Below are 16,929 nucleotides of genomic sequence, written 5' to 3'. Positions count from 1 at the left end.
GAATGGGCATTCCGATGTCCCGACTGAGCACTAGTAACATGAGCTTTCATGGAGTTATACCAGGGAAGAAAGCCGAGTCACTCGGCCAAATAGCTTTGGACGTGGTGTTTGGTGATTCGAAACATTTTCGCAAAGAAAAGTTGACGTTTGAGGTCGTGGATTTTCAGAGTGCATATCATGCCATTTTGGGGAGACCAGCTTACGCATGGTTCATGGCTCGACCATGTTACGTGTACCTCAAATTGAAGATGCCCGGCCCCAAAGGAGTGATCACTGTCACCGGTGATCGGAAAAAGGCAGAAGAGTGCTTTCAGAAGGGCTCAAAGATTGCCGATTCCCAGGTGACAGCGGTCGAATTCGAAGAATACAAGCAAAATGCAGATCCGAGTGATTTGCTGCGATCCAAGAAACCCGCCACAGAGTCCGCATTTCAGTCGTCCGGTGAGACGAAGCCTGTTCACATTCACCCGACCGACCCCGATGCAGCTCCGACCCACATCTCCACAACACTCGACCCGAAATAGGAAGAAGCGCTCATCCAGTTCCTCCGTGAGAACTGGGACATTTTTGCATGGAAGCCCGCTGACATGCCAGGTGTTCCCAGGGGACTGGCTGAGCATCGCCTAAGAGTCGACTCATCTGCAAAACCAGTCAAAGAGCATCTTCGGCGGTCCGCCGTCCAGAAGAGAAAAGCCATTGGTGAGGAAGTGGCTCGACTGTTGGTGGCAGGATTTATCCGAGAGATATACCACTCCGAGTGGCTCGCTAATGTCGTCATGGTTCCTAAGAAGGACAAATCGCTCCGAATGTGCATTGATTTCAAGCACATCAACCGGGCCTGCCCGAAAGATCATTTTCCTCTCCCTCGCATAGATCAAATTGTTGACTCGACCGCGGGATGCGAGAGACTGTCTTTTCTAGACGCCTACTCCGGGTACCACCAGATCCGTCTGTACGGACCCGACGAGATAAAAACAGCTTTCATCACTCCATTCGGGTGCTTCTGCTATATCACCATGCCATTCGGCCTCAAGAATGCCGGAGCCACATTTATGCGAATGATTCAGAAGTGTCTACTCACTCAAATCAGTCGGAATGTGGAAGCATATATGGATGATATCGTTGTCAAGTCACGAAAAGGTTCCGACCTGCTCGCTGATCTCGCCGAAACATTTGCCAACCTCAGAAGGTATGATATCAAGCTCAATCCATCAAAGTGCACATTTGGAGTTCCTGGTGGCAAGTTACTCGGTTTTCTCGTTTCTGAACGAGGAATCGACGCTAATCCAGAGAAGATCGGCACTATTCTCCGAATGAAACACCCTGTGCGAGTGCACGATGTCCAGAAGCTTACTGGATGCTTGGCCGCATTAAGTCGATTCATCTCACGACTCGGTGAAAAGGCATTGCCTCTTTACCGACTGATGAAGAAGGCAGACAAGTTCGAGTGGACTCCAGAAGCTGATGCAGCGTTTGCCGAGCTAAAAGCTCTGCTCTCCACCCAGCCGGTGCTTGCTGCTCCAATCAGCAAAGAGCCTCTGTTGCTCTATATCGCAGCCACAGGACAAGTCGTCAGTACTGTGCTTACGGTCGAGCGGGAAGAAGAAGGAAAAGCTCTCAAAGTTCAGCGCCCAGTGTATTATTTGTCTGAAGTCTTGACTCCATCCAAGCAGAGATATCCTCATTATCAGAAGCTTGTGTATGGAATATACATGACCACAAAGAAGGTTGCTCATTATTTTTCTGATCATTCCATCACAGTCATCAGCGACGCTCCACTATCAGAGATTTTGCACAACAGAGATGCAACTGGTCGAGTGGCCAAATGGGCAATTGAACTTCTTCCCCTTGATATCAAGTTTGAGGCAAAGAAAGCCATTAAGTCCCAGGCGATAGCAGATTTCCTCGCCGAGTGGATTGAACAACAGCAGCCGACTGAAGTTCAATCGGAGCATTGGACCATGTTTCTCGATGGCTCTAAGATGTTGAATGGTTCCGGTGCTGGGGTTGTCCTGGTTTCCCCCAGAGGAGATAAGCTCAGATATGTGCTCCAGATTCACTTTGATTCCTCCAACAATGAGGCAGAATATGAGGCCCTCCTATATGGGTTGCGCATGGCCATTTCACTCGGCGTCCGTCGCCTAATGGTCTATGGCGACTCGGATTTAGTGGTCAATCAGGTGATGAAAGAGTGGGACGTGAGAAGCCCAGCCATGACTGGATACTGCAGTGCAGTGAGGAAGCTGGAGAAGAAGTTCGAGGGGTTGGAGCTCCATCATATACCCCGACTGAAAAATCAAGCAGCTGATGATCTAGCAAAGATAGGTTCCAAGAGAGAAGCCATTCCGAGTGGTGTGTTCTTGGAGCATATACACACTCCGTCAGTCAAAGAAGATCCTTTCATAGAAGAAACTCCGCAGCCCAAGGGCGCCACAGATCCGACTGAAGTTGAAATCCCAGCGGTGGTCGACTTGATCATGGAGGTTTTGGTGGTCATTCCCGACTGGACGATTCCGTATGTCGCATATATCTTGAGGAAAGAACTTCCGGAGGATGAGGAAGAGGCTCGACAGATCGTCCGTCGATCTAAGGCCTTTACCATAATCAAAGGACAATTATACAGAGAAAGCGCGACTGGAGTCGGTCAGAAGTGCATAACACCAGAAGAAGGTCGACTCATCCTCAATGATATTCACTCGGGGACCTGTGGTCATCACGCGTCCTCTCGGACCATCGTGGCCAAAGCATACCGAGCCGGATTTTACTGGCCCAAGGCGAATGAGATGGCAAAAGAGATAGTAGATAAGTGCGAGGGATGTCAGTTCTACTCGAATATGTCGCACAAGCCTGCGTCAGCTTTGAAGACCATCCCGCTCGTCTGGCCTTTTGCAGTTTGGGGGCTGGACATGATCGGTCCTTTGAGAACAGGACGAAGTGGCTTCACGCATTTACTGGTGGCAGTCGACAAGTTCACCAAGTGGATCGAGGCTAAACCAATCAAGAGCCTTGACACCGGTACTGCTGTTAGCTTCATCAGGGAACTAATATTCAGATATGGAGTCCCGCACAGCATCATTACGGATAATGGGTCGAACTTTGACTCAGAGGAATTCAGAGCTTTCTGTGACTCCCAGGGCACACGGGTCGACTACGCATCAGTCGCCCATCCGCAGTCGAATGGACAAGCAGAGCGAGCTAATGGACTGATTCTCAAGGGACTGAAGCCTCGACTGATGCGTGATCTCAAACACGCGGCTGGAGCTTGGGTCGACGAACTTCCATCTGTACTCTGGGGACTGCGGACCACGCCTAATCGGTCGACCGGAAGAACTCCATTCTTCTTGGTCTATGGAGCTGAAGCAGTCTTGCCGAGTGATCTTCTCCACAATGCTCCTCGAGTTGAAATTTACAACGAAGCAGAAGCTGAACAAGCGCGGCAGGACACAGTCGACCTTTTAGAGGAAGAAAGGGAGATGGCTCTGATCCGGTCGACCATCTACCAACAAGATCTGCGGCGTTTCCACGCCCGAAACGTGAGAGGTCGAGCCTTCCAGGAAGGAGATTTGGTTCTCCGAGTGGATCAGCACAAACCACACAAGCTTGCTCCTTCTTGGGAAGGCCCCTTCATCGTCACCAAGGTTCTCCACAACGGGGCATACCGTCTTTACAACGTCAAGCATAATATCGACGAGCCCCGAGCTTGGAACGCGGAGCTACTCCGCCCGTTTTACACTTAAGCTTTATCACTCGGATGAGTTGCAATAAAATACTTCTGTAGTTCATGGACCTCAAAATAATAAGCGTCATAGTTCCTCCATAATATCTATCACTTTTAATTTTTTGTCCAATGAAATTCCCCTCAGTGGGTGACTTAGCTGCGAATCCGTTTCGCCTAAGTTTGTAAAAATCCTACCGAGTGGTGAGCCAGACTCCCACTCGGAGGCTTAGCCGCGAATCCGTTTCGCCTAAGTTTGTAAAAATCCTACCGAGTGGTGAGCCAGACTCCCACTTGGTCGGTCAGGGCAGCTTTCTCAGTTTTCAGTCGACTGACCTCCTTGTTGGCAATCCCAAGAGCAGCTTTCAGATTGGTATTGTCTTGTTCGAGCTTGGTAACTGAAGCTAACTTCTCGTCAGCAAGCTTGATCTTCTCAGCTAGCTCAAGGTCTTTCTTCTGCTGGGCCTCCCTTACCTTACCTGCAAGTTACAGCAAGATCAGATGCTGAAACAAGCAAGGGGAAAAGCAGTCGTCAGGGTCTCACCAAACATACCTTCGGTCTCCTCCTTTGCCTTTGTCAGCTTCTCCTGAACCAGCCTCAAGCTCAGCTCGACTTGAGTATGTTTTTGTTCCAGCTCTGAGTAGCGAGCCACAAGATCACAGGAGTTCTGTGAAGAACCAATCGACTAAATGTCAAATATAATTCACTTCCGAGTGAAAAAGAGATAAACACACGTTTCTAAGACTACAGCCAAATACAAGCATTCGACCGTAGTCTCGGGGACTACACCCAGTGGGTGCACTCAGCGTGCCCCCACTAATCCTGTTGAAGACAAAGTCGACCAGTCGACCTCAAAAAAAAAATCCAGTCGACCAGTCGACTGACAGAAAGATTGACATTATAAAGCCTAAGGCCGACTGCCAGCAGTCGACCTTAGCCTTGGGGACTACACCCAGTGGGTGCACTCAGCGTGCCCCCACCGGTTTGTGAAATCCAGTCGACCAGTCGACTGACAGAAAGATTGACATTATAAAGCCTAAGGCCGACTGCCAGCAGTCGACCTTAGCCTTGGGGACTACACCCAGTGGGTGCACTCAGCGTGCCCCCACCGGTTTGTGAAATCCAGTCGACCAGTCGACTGACAGATAGATTGACATTATAAAGCCTAAGGCCGACTGCCAGCAGTCGACCTTAGCCTTGGGGACTACACCCAGCGGGTGCACTCAGCGTGCCCCCGCTAAACACGGAGTTTAGTCGACACACCCAGTGGGTGATTACTATAAATTCCGGAAAAGAAAAGTTTTTGGTAGCATATCCAACAGAACAAACAGCGGTCGACTGACCTGGACATTGATTTGGAGGGCAGAGCTGGCGTCATAAGCTGCCTGGCTCGCGTCCCGGATAGTCTTCAGCTACTCCATCATGAGTCCCGCCTGGCGTATTGCCTCCTTCGCTGCGCCAGCTTGGTCCTCTGGGACGTGGTGCGTCGTGAAGAGGGAGGACTGCTGAGCACTCGTCAGTGGATTTGCGAAGGACACCGTGTGTCGAGTGATGTTCTCTTCTTCCACAGTCAGAATCTCAGGCGCCGTCACATCCTGAGGCACCTTACTGGCGGACGCTTTCTGACTCCTCCTGCGTGCCAGTGTTTCTTCATCCTCGTCGTCATCAGGGAGATTGATAACAGTATTGGGTGGAGCTGCGGAGAAGGATCAGGATCAGAGATCGCGAGTCAGTCGACTAAGAACGATGTTAAGAATACAGTACCTAGGTTCGAAGTTGCTGCATCCTCCATCTCGTGGTCATCAGCCCGGGCCGAGGTCTCAGAAGTAGCAGCACTGCAACTCCAAAGGATCGGTCGACTAACTTCAGCGTCGACCAGAGATAAAGTTCGCACAGAATAAGAAAATATGAGCAGCACAATTACCCTGATATGGTGGGGATGGACACCTTCATCTTCGGCAGGAGCTTGGTCGGCTTTGGCGGAGCCCCCCTAAGCTGCTTCGGCGCCTTTTCAGTCGGCGCTGGAGAAGTGGTCCTAGGGCGCTTGGTCGACTGCGTCGCAACCCCCTTGCCACGTTCAGTCGAAGGGTCGTGGACGAGCTTCGACCGCCTTTCCGAGCGCGGTGGCACGACCTCCTCCTCTTCCTCCTCGTCTTCGGCATCATCATCATCACTGTCGTCATCATCATCGTCGTCGTCGTCCCCTGCAACGTCCGAGTCCCATTCCTCCTCGTCCTGGCTCTCGCCCCCACTCGCCTCACCCTCCTCAGTCGGAGTTTGTGCCCCATTGGGCATCGAGTACAGCTCGGTGAGGGCCTAGCAGATATCAAGACAATGATCAGTCGACCAGTCGGCAGAGTGGACAGAGATGAATGCGACAAGAATGCAGTGGAGAGCAGGGCAAGTGTACCTTATTTGGATCACTGTTGTGGTCGAGTGGAGGAATCCTTCTGGCTCCACGTGGGTTGTCCTTGTTTCCGGTGACGGCTGCCATCCATCTTTCCAGAGTGACATCGTCGACTGCTTCTGGATGGACTCTAGTCTCGTCTTCGGTCCCACAGTACAACCACATGCAGTGGCTCCGGAACTGGAGAGGCTGGATGCGACGCCTGAGGAAAACCTCCAAGAGGTCCATGCCTGTCACTCCCTCCCGAACCAACTGCACCACGCGCTCCATCAACATCTTCACGTCGGCTCTCTCCTCCGGAACCAGCTTCAGAGGGGAAGGCTTGCTCACTCGGTCCATGGTGAACGGAGGGAGTCCACTCGACTGCCCTGGCGTCGACTGGACCTGGCAGTAGAACCAAGTCGACTGCCAGCCTCTAACGGACTCGGGAAAGGTCATGGGCGGGAAGGTGCTCTTATTCCTCACCTGGATGCCCAAACCCCCACACATTTGGACAACTCGGGTCTTTTCGTCGCCTGGACTCGCCTTCTTCACGGTCTGAGAGCGACACGTGAATATATGCTTGAACAAACCCCAGTGCGGTCGACAGCCCAAGAAACCCTCACACATGGACACGAACGCAGCAAGATAGGCAATGGAGTTTGGGGTAAAATGGTGGAGCTGCGCTCCGAAGAAATTCAAGAAGCCACGAAAGAAAACACTCGGTGGCAAGGAAAACCCGCGATCAACATGGGTGGCCAAAAGCACACACTCACCCTCTTCTGGCTGGGGCTGCCACTCCTTCCCCGGAAGCCTCGCAGCTCCGTGGGGGATCAAGCCCTCGTTGGCCATGTCGAGGAGGTCATTCTCCGTGATGGTCGACTGGATCCAGTCTCCTTGGACCCAGCCCTTCGGCAGGCGGGATCTGGACGAGGACCCTCCGCGGGTGGTGGATCTTCCTTTCGCCTTCTCCGATGCCGACGCCTTCTTTGCGCGCTCCAGCGCCGCCGTCTTCTCCTTGGCCATGGTCGCCGGCGAGATGCGCAAAGGGAAGTGGTGCGGGGGCGAGAGCGAGCACGCTAAGCAGGGAGGAAGGAAGCAGAGGGAGGGGGAGAATGCTAAGGCGCAGCACAGAAATCCTCGCCGGGCACATTTATAAGGTCCCTTCCGAGTGGATGACAGGTGGGCCCGATCGATCTAATCATATCTGGAACAGTTATGCAGACGGGATACGTGGCGAAAAAGGCGGCGCGGAGATCGAGGCGTCCATGCCCCGTCCCATCCGAACGCCGCGGTCCGCCCCGCTTCGCGCGCACCCCAAAATTTCGCATCCCGCGGAATCCGCGAGCAACAAATCAGTCTGTCAGGCGCGGTGTTTCCGGCGATCCGTCGCTCGGAGATCGTCGAAGCCTGAAAGATCACTCGACGCAAAAACAGAATGGATCAAGTCGACTGAAGGCAAGTTGTTTCCTGTCGACAAAGGGATTCTTTGGTCCAGAACAGCGCACAACCGGAGCACAAAGGTTAATCGGAAACGACATCAACTCCTTCTTCACTCGAAGCCTCAATCCATTCGGGGGCTAATGATGGGGTTATGTACCTAGGGTAGGGTCATGGACCTGATCCAAATAACTTACCCCAGGACATCCTTAGAAGAGGTCGCCTTCCAGTCGACCAACGAGGATTCACTCGACTGGCCTGAAGGACTCGACCACGAAGACCCACTCGACCACCAGGAGGTCAAGAGGCACTCTGCACTGCAACGGCCTGTAATCAAGTAGACTTTATGATAGTAAAGGCCTTTATGTGGGGCGTTACCAGTAACGCCCCAGACTTAACTCACCTTAAACCCTCTCCTGCGTGGGCTGGTTGGGGTCCTGGCGCACTCTATATAAGCCACCCCCCTCCACAGGCAGAAGGGGTCGGCACCTTGTAATTCATACATTCATAATCCACTCGACCGCCTCCGGGCTCCGAGACGTAGGGCTGTTACTTCTTCCGAGAAGGGCCTGAACTCGTACATCTTTTGTGCTTACAACCTCTCCATAGCTAGGACCTTGCCTCTCCATACCTACCCCCCACTCTACTGTCAGGCTTAGAACCACGACAGTGTCCTCCTTTCGTCAGCTGCCGCCTTTCTTGCCAATCCTGTCATAGAATGAGTTGTCAATAATCAAGCTGCACTCCAATTTCCATCATCGCTAAAGCTATCACAAGAGAACGTAGTCTGAGAACCATTCCAATGCTACTCAAGAAGCATAACTAAAGTGCTAAACATGCCAAAATTTCTGCAGGTACAGCCAAACCAAAAACCAAAAAAATTCAGCAGCTCGTACCACACAAAGTCCAGGAATACAACACAGAACAATGAACCTATGCACACTTTGAATATTTTTATGAAGTACTGGATTTGAAGTATGAAACTTTATAAGCCACATCTGCACCGACCGGTCTCTGTAATTCCACACGAAACAAGACTAAGAAAGAGAGTACAATCTGTACTTCGGCTGACTTTTACAGCATGCAACTCCATTAGCCATGAAATCTTGTGAAGCCTGTTTTGATGATGGAAAATATACACAAATATGAAAACAAGAGAGATTTATGAAAGAAAAGAAAGGAACCATCTTAAATGAAGAAACCTTCCCTCCCTGAACCCAACATGTACATACGAACAAACATGTGCCACCATACCCCCACTTCATCAATCCACGTGCTAACTGATACATGGTCATGCTAATTTCACTTAGTTATTTGATGTCCATGTCTAATTGACTAAAGAAAGGACTCTACTCACAAGTCAAAATGTATATTTCATAATAGAGTTGTATACATCATATCTGTATGTGTGATATCTTTGAATTACTTGAACTATTTACATATCTTTCAGATATTACAGTATGTTTTCTTCCCACAACCTCAAGCATATGAAAACTCATTTGAAGAACAAAGAATGTTAATAGTTCCGAGAGGAGAAGACCTACATAAGTATTCTATGAAAATACATTGTGATGTTGTCCCCTAGAGGAGAGGTCTCCACATTTGAGCCCCAAACCTGCATGGCAATGTGAAATAGTTGAAAATTAACAAAATCAGGAAATGAAGAGAAATCTAGAAACAAGGTTATCCAATTTAGAATAGCCATCCATACGAGGCATGGGTAAGTTCAGTGCACTTGGCCTCGGTTGGTATAACCTCTTCTTCAACGCAAGCATACAATTATCCTGCTGTAATAGCTACATGAAGCACAACTCTCCTGGCAAAACAAAGTAAAAATTTTATGACCAACTGTAATGGAAAATATAAAAATGCCGATCTTGCCCTTCTGATCGCCCTGAAAAGGGGGACGAGGAAGAAGAGGATGCATATGAAAGGTGAAATAGATGATATGTCAGTCACTGACCTGGTATGTGTCGCGGTATATCTCTATGGTTGCGGTGTGCGCGAGCATGTTGTTGTGCAGGCTTGTTGTTAGCAGAAGAACCTGAGGAAAACTGGTTGTAGATCTCTCCTATGCCATCTGCCCCCTTTGGCAAAAAATTGTTAGGCAGTACGCAATAATACAACATGATAGAAGATGATGCTAAAAAGGCATGCCACGTGATGGCGCTGACGCCAGCCTGCTGCAGCGTGGCCGGCGGGGCTTAGCAGGCCCATTTCGGACCTGGCCGGGCCAGGGGTGGCCTGGTATGCCCCGCTGCCGTGTCCGAACGGCTACCGCGACGGTGCCGGAGGCGCGAGCCTCCCGCACGACGGCGGTGGAGGTGGTTCACTCCCGCTCGGCCTCGGTGCTGCTGCTCCCGTCGCTTGTATCTTCTCTCCAGTCTTCTTGGCCTCGTGGTGGTGCTTGATGGGGTCATGTACCTAGGGTAGGGTCATGGACCTGATCTAAGTACCTTACCCAAGGACACCCTTAGAAGAGGTCGCCTTCCAGTCGACCAACGAGGGACTCACTCGACTGACTTGAAGGACTCGACCATGAAGACTCACTCGACCACCAGAAGGTCAAGAGGCACTCTGCACTGCAACGGCCTGTAATTAAGTAGACTTTATGGTAGTAAAGACACTTTATGTGGGACGTTATCAGTAACGCCCCGGACTTAACTCACCTTAAACCCTCTCCTACGTGGGCTGACTGGGGTCCCGGCGCACTCTATATAAGCCGCCCCCCTCCACAGGTAGAGGGGTTCGGCACCTTGTAACTCATATACTAATAATCCACTCGACCGCCTCCGGGCTCCGAGACGTAGGGCTATTACTTCTCCCGAGAAGGGCCTGAACTCGTACATCCCTTGTGTTTACAACCTCTCCATAGCTAGGACCTTGCCTCTCCACACCTACCCCCCACTCTACTGTCAGGCTTAGAACCACGACAGTTGGCGCCCACCGTGGGGCAGGTGTTTTAGCGATTTTGTGGAGAAGTTGCGATTCTTCCGAGTACTTTCATCATGGTGGCTGCTGGAGTTTTGGTCGAGGGTCGAGAGATCTGTCTCGGCACTCTCACCTTCATCGCCGACGACTCCACCTGGCTCCAGGAGGCTCCACTCGACGTTGATGCGCTCCCCGTCCGCGGTGCGACGCATTTTCGCGCATGTGTCCGCGGCGTTCTGCTGCGGCAACCGTCGACCCCGTATTGGACGACTCCTCCATCGTCCACCCTCCCGGTCTCCCGCCAGCGCAAGCGCTCGGGCCGGTCGAGGCTTCAGCGATGGGTGAGGCACGCGGTGGCTCGCCAGTCGGCCACCATCCAAGTTGCGGCAATCGAGCCCGACGAATCTCTCTACGGCTTGTTCGATCTGTCGATTGGCTCCGTAGAGACTGCATCCGAGTGCGATAGCAGTGATCCAGCGGCGGAAATCTTGATGGTCGACGGGCCCCGCAGTCCCCCTAGCTTCGCCCGTGATGATGGAGCAGGTGACGGAGGCGAACCCGCACGAGGCCACGAAGAGTACCAGCCCGAGCCACTCGACTCTCTGCAAAGAGAAGAGCTTCGCCGCAGGAACGAGGATCCCCTGCGTATTCCCATCGCAGGAGAAACCCCCGAGGCTCGCGCCTTGGAGGAGGCGCGTCTGTCCAATCTGGCCGAGCGCACTCGACTGGAGAACCTTCAGCGAGCACTCAACGAGCGCGCGCGGCAACGAGTTCCCGACACCAGTCGACGTCAACTCTTCCCGCCGACTCAGGTATATCGAACCCCAATTCAGAATTTAGCAGCTGCGACCCGTATAGCAGAGTCCATTCAGCCTTCGCAGTCGGAAGCTGGCAGAGGTTTGCTGCAGATCAGGGATCTGCTCCGGGCAGCAGGAGATCAGAATTCAGCCGTGTCTCAGTCGCGCAACAGAATTCACAGTCGATCTGTCACTGTGAATACGATTCAGTCGGCTCACAGCCCCAGATCGCCTCCGCGGCGCGAAGGGCGTGAGAATCGGCGAGATCAATATGGCGACAGACTCGACCGAGATGATAGGCGTCGAGTGCCCTATTCCCCTCCGAGGGGTGGGTCTTACGCTCCTCGGCAGCCAGATGATAGGCGTCAGTACAGTACAGGGCGTAGGGTTCCAGCTGACCCCAGAGAGCCAGGCTTCGACGCGCGATCCATTATCGTGCAAGGGTTGGTCGACCGGAACAGAGCCCATCGAGGCGCACTCGACAGAGATGTACCCACGAGCAGTCGAGTACATGTTTCTGGTCCTGAATGTTTCAGCAGAGCTATCAGAGCCGCAATTATCCCCCCCAATTTCAGGTTGGCAACAGGAGTCAGCAAGTTCACTGGTGAGTCTAAGCCTGAAACTTGGCTTGAAGACTACCGAGTGGCAGTTCAGATTGGTGGTGGGAACGACGAGGTGGCCATGAAGCATTTGCCCCTCATGTTGGAAGGTTCTGCCAGGGCATGGTTGACTCAATTACCTCCTAGCAGCATTTACACTTGGGAAGATCTGTCCCGAGTGTTCGTCAGAACGTTTGAAGGGACTTGCAAGCGACCATGTCACATCCACACGAAGAAAGACGAAGAGGGGAATATCATCTACCCGAAGCACACCACTCGCCAATGTCGACTCCTGATCCAGCAGTTTCAGGGAAAACAGTCTAAGGACAAGGAGAAGGAGTCGGACAAGGCCGAAGACAAGGAGGACAGTGAGGAAGGATATCCGGATATCAACTCCACTCTGATGATCTTTGCAGATGTGGAAAGCAGGAGTCGACTGAAAGTCATTAACCGAGAGGTGAACATGGTTGCCCCAGCAAAAGCAAATTATCTGAAATGGTCTCAAATACCCATCACATTCGACCAATCTGATCACCCGACTCATATTGCCACCCCTGGGAGGCAAGCTTTGGTGGTCGATCCAGTTGTCGAAGGCACTCGACTGACAAAAGTGCTGATGGATGGTGGAAGCGGGCTGAATTTGTTGTATGCAGACACACTGAAAGGAATGGGCATTCCGATGTCCCGACTGAGCACTAGTAACATGAGCTTTCATGGAGTTATAGCAGGGAAGAAAGCCGAGTCACTCGGCCAAATAGCTTTGGACGTGGTGTTTGGTGATTCGAAACATTTTCGCAAAGAAAAGTTGACGTTTGAGGTCGTGGATTTTCAGAGTGCATATCATGCCATTTTGGGGAGACCAGCTTACGCACGGTTCATGGCTCGACCATGTTACGTGTACCTCAAATTGAAGATGCCCGGCCCCAAAGGAGTGATCACTGTCACCGGTGATCGGAAAAAGGCATAAGAGTGCTTTCAGAAGGGCTCAAAGATTGCCGATTCCCAGGTGACAGCGGTCGAGTTCGAAGAATACAAGCAAAATGCAGATCCGAGTGACTTGCTGCGATCCAAGAAACCCGCCACAGAGTCTGCATTTCAGTCGTCCGGTGAGACGAAGCCTGTTCACATTCACCCGACCGACCCCGATGCAGCTCCGACCCGCATCTCCACAACACTCGACCCAAAATAGGAAGAAGCGCTCATCCAGTTCCTCCGTGAGAACTGGGACATTTTTGCATGGAAGCCCGCTGACATGCCAGGTGTTCCCAGGGGACTGGCTGAGCATCGCCTAAGAGTCGACTCATCTGCAAAACCAGTCAAAGAGCATCTTCGGCGGTCCGCCGTCCAGAAGAGAAAAGCCATTGGTGAAGAAGTGGCTCGACTATTGGCGGCAGGATTTATCCGAGAGATATACCACTCCGAGTGGCTCGCTAATGTCGTCATGGTTCCTAAGAAGGACAAGTCGCTCCGAATGTGCATTGATTTCAAGCACATCAACCGGGCCTGCCCGAAAGATCATTTTCCTCTCCCTCGCATAGATCAAATTGTTGACTCGACCGCGGGATGCGAGAGGCTATCTTTTTTAGATGCCTACTCCGGGTACCACCAGATCCGTCTGTACGGACCCGACGAGGTAAAAACAACTTTCATCACTCCATTCGGGTGCTTCTGCTATATCACCATGCCATTCGGCCTCAAGAATGCCGGAGCCACATTTATGCGAATGATTCAGAAGTGTCTACTCACTCAAATCAGTCGGAATGTGGAAGCATATATGGATGATATCGTTGTCAAGTCACGAAAAGGTTCCGACCTGCTCGCTGATCTCGCCGAAACATTTGCCAACCTCAGAAGATATGATATCAAGCTCAATCCATCAAAGTGCACATTTGGAGTTCCTGGTGGCAAGTTACTCGGTTTTCTCGTTTCCGAACGGGGAATCGATGCTAACCCAGAGAAGATTGGCACTATTCTCCGAATGAAACGCCCTGTGCGAGTGCACGATGTCCAGAAGCTTACTGGATGCTTGGCCGCATTAAGTCGATTCATCTCACGACTCGGTGAAAAGGCATTGCCTCTTTACCGACTGATGAAGAAGACAGACAAGTTCGAGTGGACTCCAGAAGCTGATGCAGCATTTGCCGAGCTAAAAGCTCTGCTCTCCACCCAGCCGGTGCTTGCTGCTCCAATCAGCAAAGAGCCTCTGTTGCTCTATATCGCAGCCACAGGACAAGTCGTCAGTACTGTGCTTACGGTCGAGCGGGAAGAAGAAGGAAAAGCTCTCAAAGTTCAGCGCCCAGTGTATTATTTGTCTGAAGTCTTGACTCCATCCAAGCAGAGATATCCTCATTATCAGAAGCTTGTGTATGGAATATACATGACCACAAAGAAGGTTGCTCATTATTTTTCTGATCATTCCATCACAGTCATCAGCGACGCTCCACTATCAGAGATTTTGCACAACAGAGATGCAACTGGTCGAGTGGCCAAATGGGCAATTGAACTTCTTCCCCTTGATATCAAGTTTGAGGCAAAGAAAGCCATTAAGTCCCAGGCAATAGCAGATTTCCTCGCCGAGTGGATTGAACAGCAGCAGCCGACTGAAGTTCACTCGGAGCATTGGACCATGTTCTTTGATGGCTCTAAGATATTGAATGGTTCCGGTGCTGGGGTTGTCCTGGTTTCCCCCAGAGGAGATAAGCTCAGATATGTGCTCCAGATTCACTTTGATTCCTCCAACAATGAGGCAGAATATGAGGCCCTCTTATATGGGTTGCGCATGGCCATTTCACTCGGCGTCCGTCGCTTGATGGTCTATGGCGACTCGGATTTAGTGGTCAACCAGGTGATGAAGGAGTGGGACGTGAGAAGCCCAGCCATGACTGGATACTGCAGTGCAGTGAGGAAGCTGGAAAAGAAGTTTGAGGGGTTGGAGCTCCATCATATACCCCGACTGAAAAATCAAGCAGCTGATGATCTAGCAAAGATAGGTTCCAAGAGAGAAACCATTTCGAGTGGTGTGTTCTTGGAGCATATACACACTCCGTCAGTCAAAGAAGATCCTTTCACCGAAGAAACTCCACAGCCCAAGAGTGCCACAGATCCGACTGAGATTGAAGTCCCAGCGGTGGTCGACTTGATCATGGAGGTCTTGGTGGTCATTCCCGACTGGACAGTTCCATATGTCGCGTATATCCTGAGAAAAGAGCTTCCGGAGGATGAGGAAGAGGCTCGATAGATCGTCCGTCGATCTAAGGCCTTTACCGTAATCAAAGGACAATTATACAGAGAAAGCGCGACTGGAGTTGGTCAGAAGTGCATAACACCAGAAGAAGGTCGACTCATCCTCAATGATATCCACTCGGGGACCTGTGGTCATCATGCGTCCTCTCGGACCATCGTGGCCAAAGCATACCGAGCCGGATTTTACTGGCCAAAGGCGAATGAGATGGCAAAAGAGATAGTGGATAAGTGCGAGGGATGTCAGTTCTACTCGGATATGTCGCACAAGCCTGCGTCGGCTCTGAAGACCATCCCACTCGTCTGGCCTTTCGCAGTATGGGGATTGGACATGGTCGGTCCTTTGAGAACAGGACGAAGCGGCTTCACGCATGTACTGGTGGCAGTCGACAAGTTCACCAAGTGGATCGAGGCTAAACCAATCAAGAACCTTGACACCGGTACTGCTGTTAGCTTCATCAGGGAACTAATATTCAGATATGGAGTCCCGCACAGCATCATTACGGATAATGGGTCAAACTTTGACTCGGAGGAATTCAGAGATTTCTGTAACTCCCAAGGCACACGGGTCGACTACGCTTCAGTCGCCCATCCGCAGTCGAATGGACAAGCAGAGCGAGCTAATGGACTGATTCTTAAGGGATTGAAGCCCCGACTGATGCGTGATCTCAAACACGCGGCTGGAGCTTGGGTCGACGAACTTCCCTCAGTGCTTTGGGGGCTGCGGACCACACCTAATCGGTCGACCGGAAGAACTCCATTCTTCTTGGTCTACGGAGCTGAAGCAGTCTTGCCGAGTGATCTTCTCCACAATGCTCCTCGAGTTGAAATCTACAACGAAGCAGAGGCTGAACAAGTGCGGCAGGACGCAGTCGACCTTTTAGAGGAAGAAAGGGAGATGGCTCTGATCCGGTCGACCATCTACCAACAAGATTTGCGTCGTTTCCACGCCAGAAATGTGAGAGGTCGAGCCTTCCAGGAAGGAGATTTAGTTCTCCGAGTGGATCAGCACAAACCACACAAGCTTGCTCCTTCTTGGGAAGGTCCCTTCATCGTCACCAAGGTTCTCCACAACGGGGCGTACCGTCTTTACAACGTCGAGCATAATATCGACGAGCCCCGAGCTTGGAACGCGGAACTACTCCGCCCATTTTATACTTAAGTTTTATCACTCGGATGAGTTGCAATAAAGTACTTCTGTAGTTCATGGACCTCAAAATAATAGTGTCATAGTTCCTCCATAATTTCTATCATTTTTATTTTTGTCCAATAAAATTCCCCCTCAGTGGGTGACTTAGCCGCGAATCCGTTTCGCCTAAGTTTGTAAAAATCCTACCGAGTGGTGAGCCAGACTCCCACTCGGAGGCTTAGATGCGAATCCGTTTCGCCTAAGTTATCAAAATCCTACCGAGCGGTAAGCCAGACTTCCACTCGGAGGCTTAGCTGCAGTCCAAGGACTCGCCTAAGTTTGTCAAAATCCTACCGAGTGGAGAGCAAACCTCTCACTCGGGGGCTTAGCTGCAGTCCAAGCACTCGCCTAAGTTATAAAAATCCTACCGAGTGAAGAGCAAACCTCTCACTCGGGGGCTTAGCTGCAGTCCAAGGACTCGCCTAAGTTACAAAAACCCTACCGAGTGAAGAGCAACCCTCTCACTCGGAGGCTTAGCTGCAGTGCAAGCACTCGCCTAAGTTTGTAAAAATCCTACCGAGTGAAGAGCAAACCTTTCACTCGGGGGCTTAGCTGCAGCCCTGTGCTCGCCTAAGTTTAAAAAATCACGCCGAGTGGCGAGCAATCCTCTCACTCGGGGACTTAGCTGCAG

At 51.4% G+C, this 16,929-nt stretch overlaps 1 long non-coding RNA gene across 1 annotated transcript; it reads right to left on the bottom strand.

Annotated features, from left to right (window-relative positions):
• Nucleotides 1–8,219: 8,219 nt before the first annotated feature.
• LOC119315332 lies at nucleotides 8,220–9,577 on the bottom strand. Its single transcript, XR_005152713.1, has 4 exons — nucleotides 9,506–9,577; nucleotides 9,254–9,358; nucleotides 9,087–9,157; nucleotides 8,220–8,250 (listed from the first exon to the last, which is right to left on the bottom strand). It is a non-coding gene; the product is annotated as an uncharacterized LOC119315332 (long non-coding RNA).
• Nucleotides 9,578–16,929: the final 7,352 nt, after the last annotated feature.

Source organism: Triticum dicoccoides, chromosome 6A, assembly GCF_002162155.2.
Source record: "Triticum dicoccoides isolate Atlit2015 ecotype Zavitan chromosome 6A, WEW_v2.0, whole genome shotgun sequence".
Taxonomy (NCBI): Eukaryota; Viridiplantae; Streptophyta; class Magnoliopsida; order Poales; family Poaceae; genus Triticum; species Triticum dicoccoides.
This window is presented reverse-complemented; position numbering and strand designations above follow the sequence as displayed.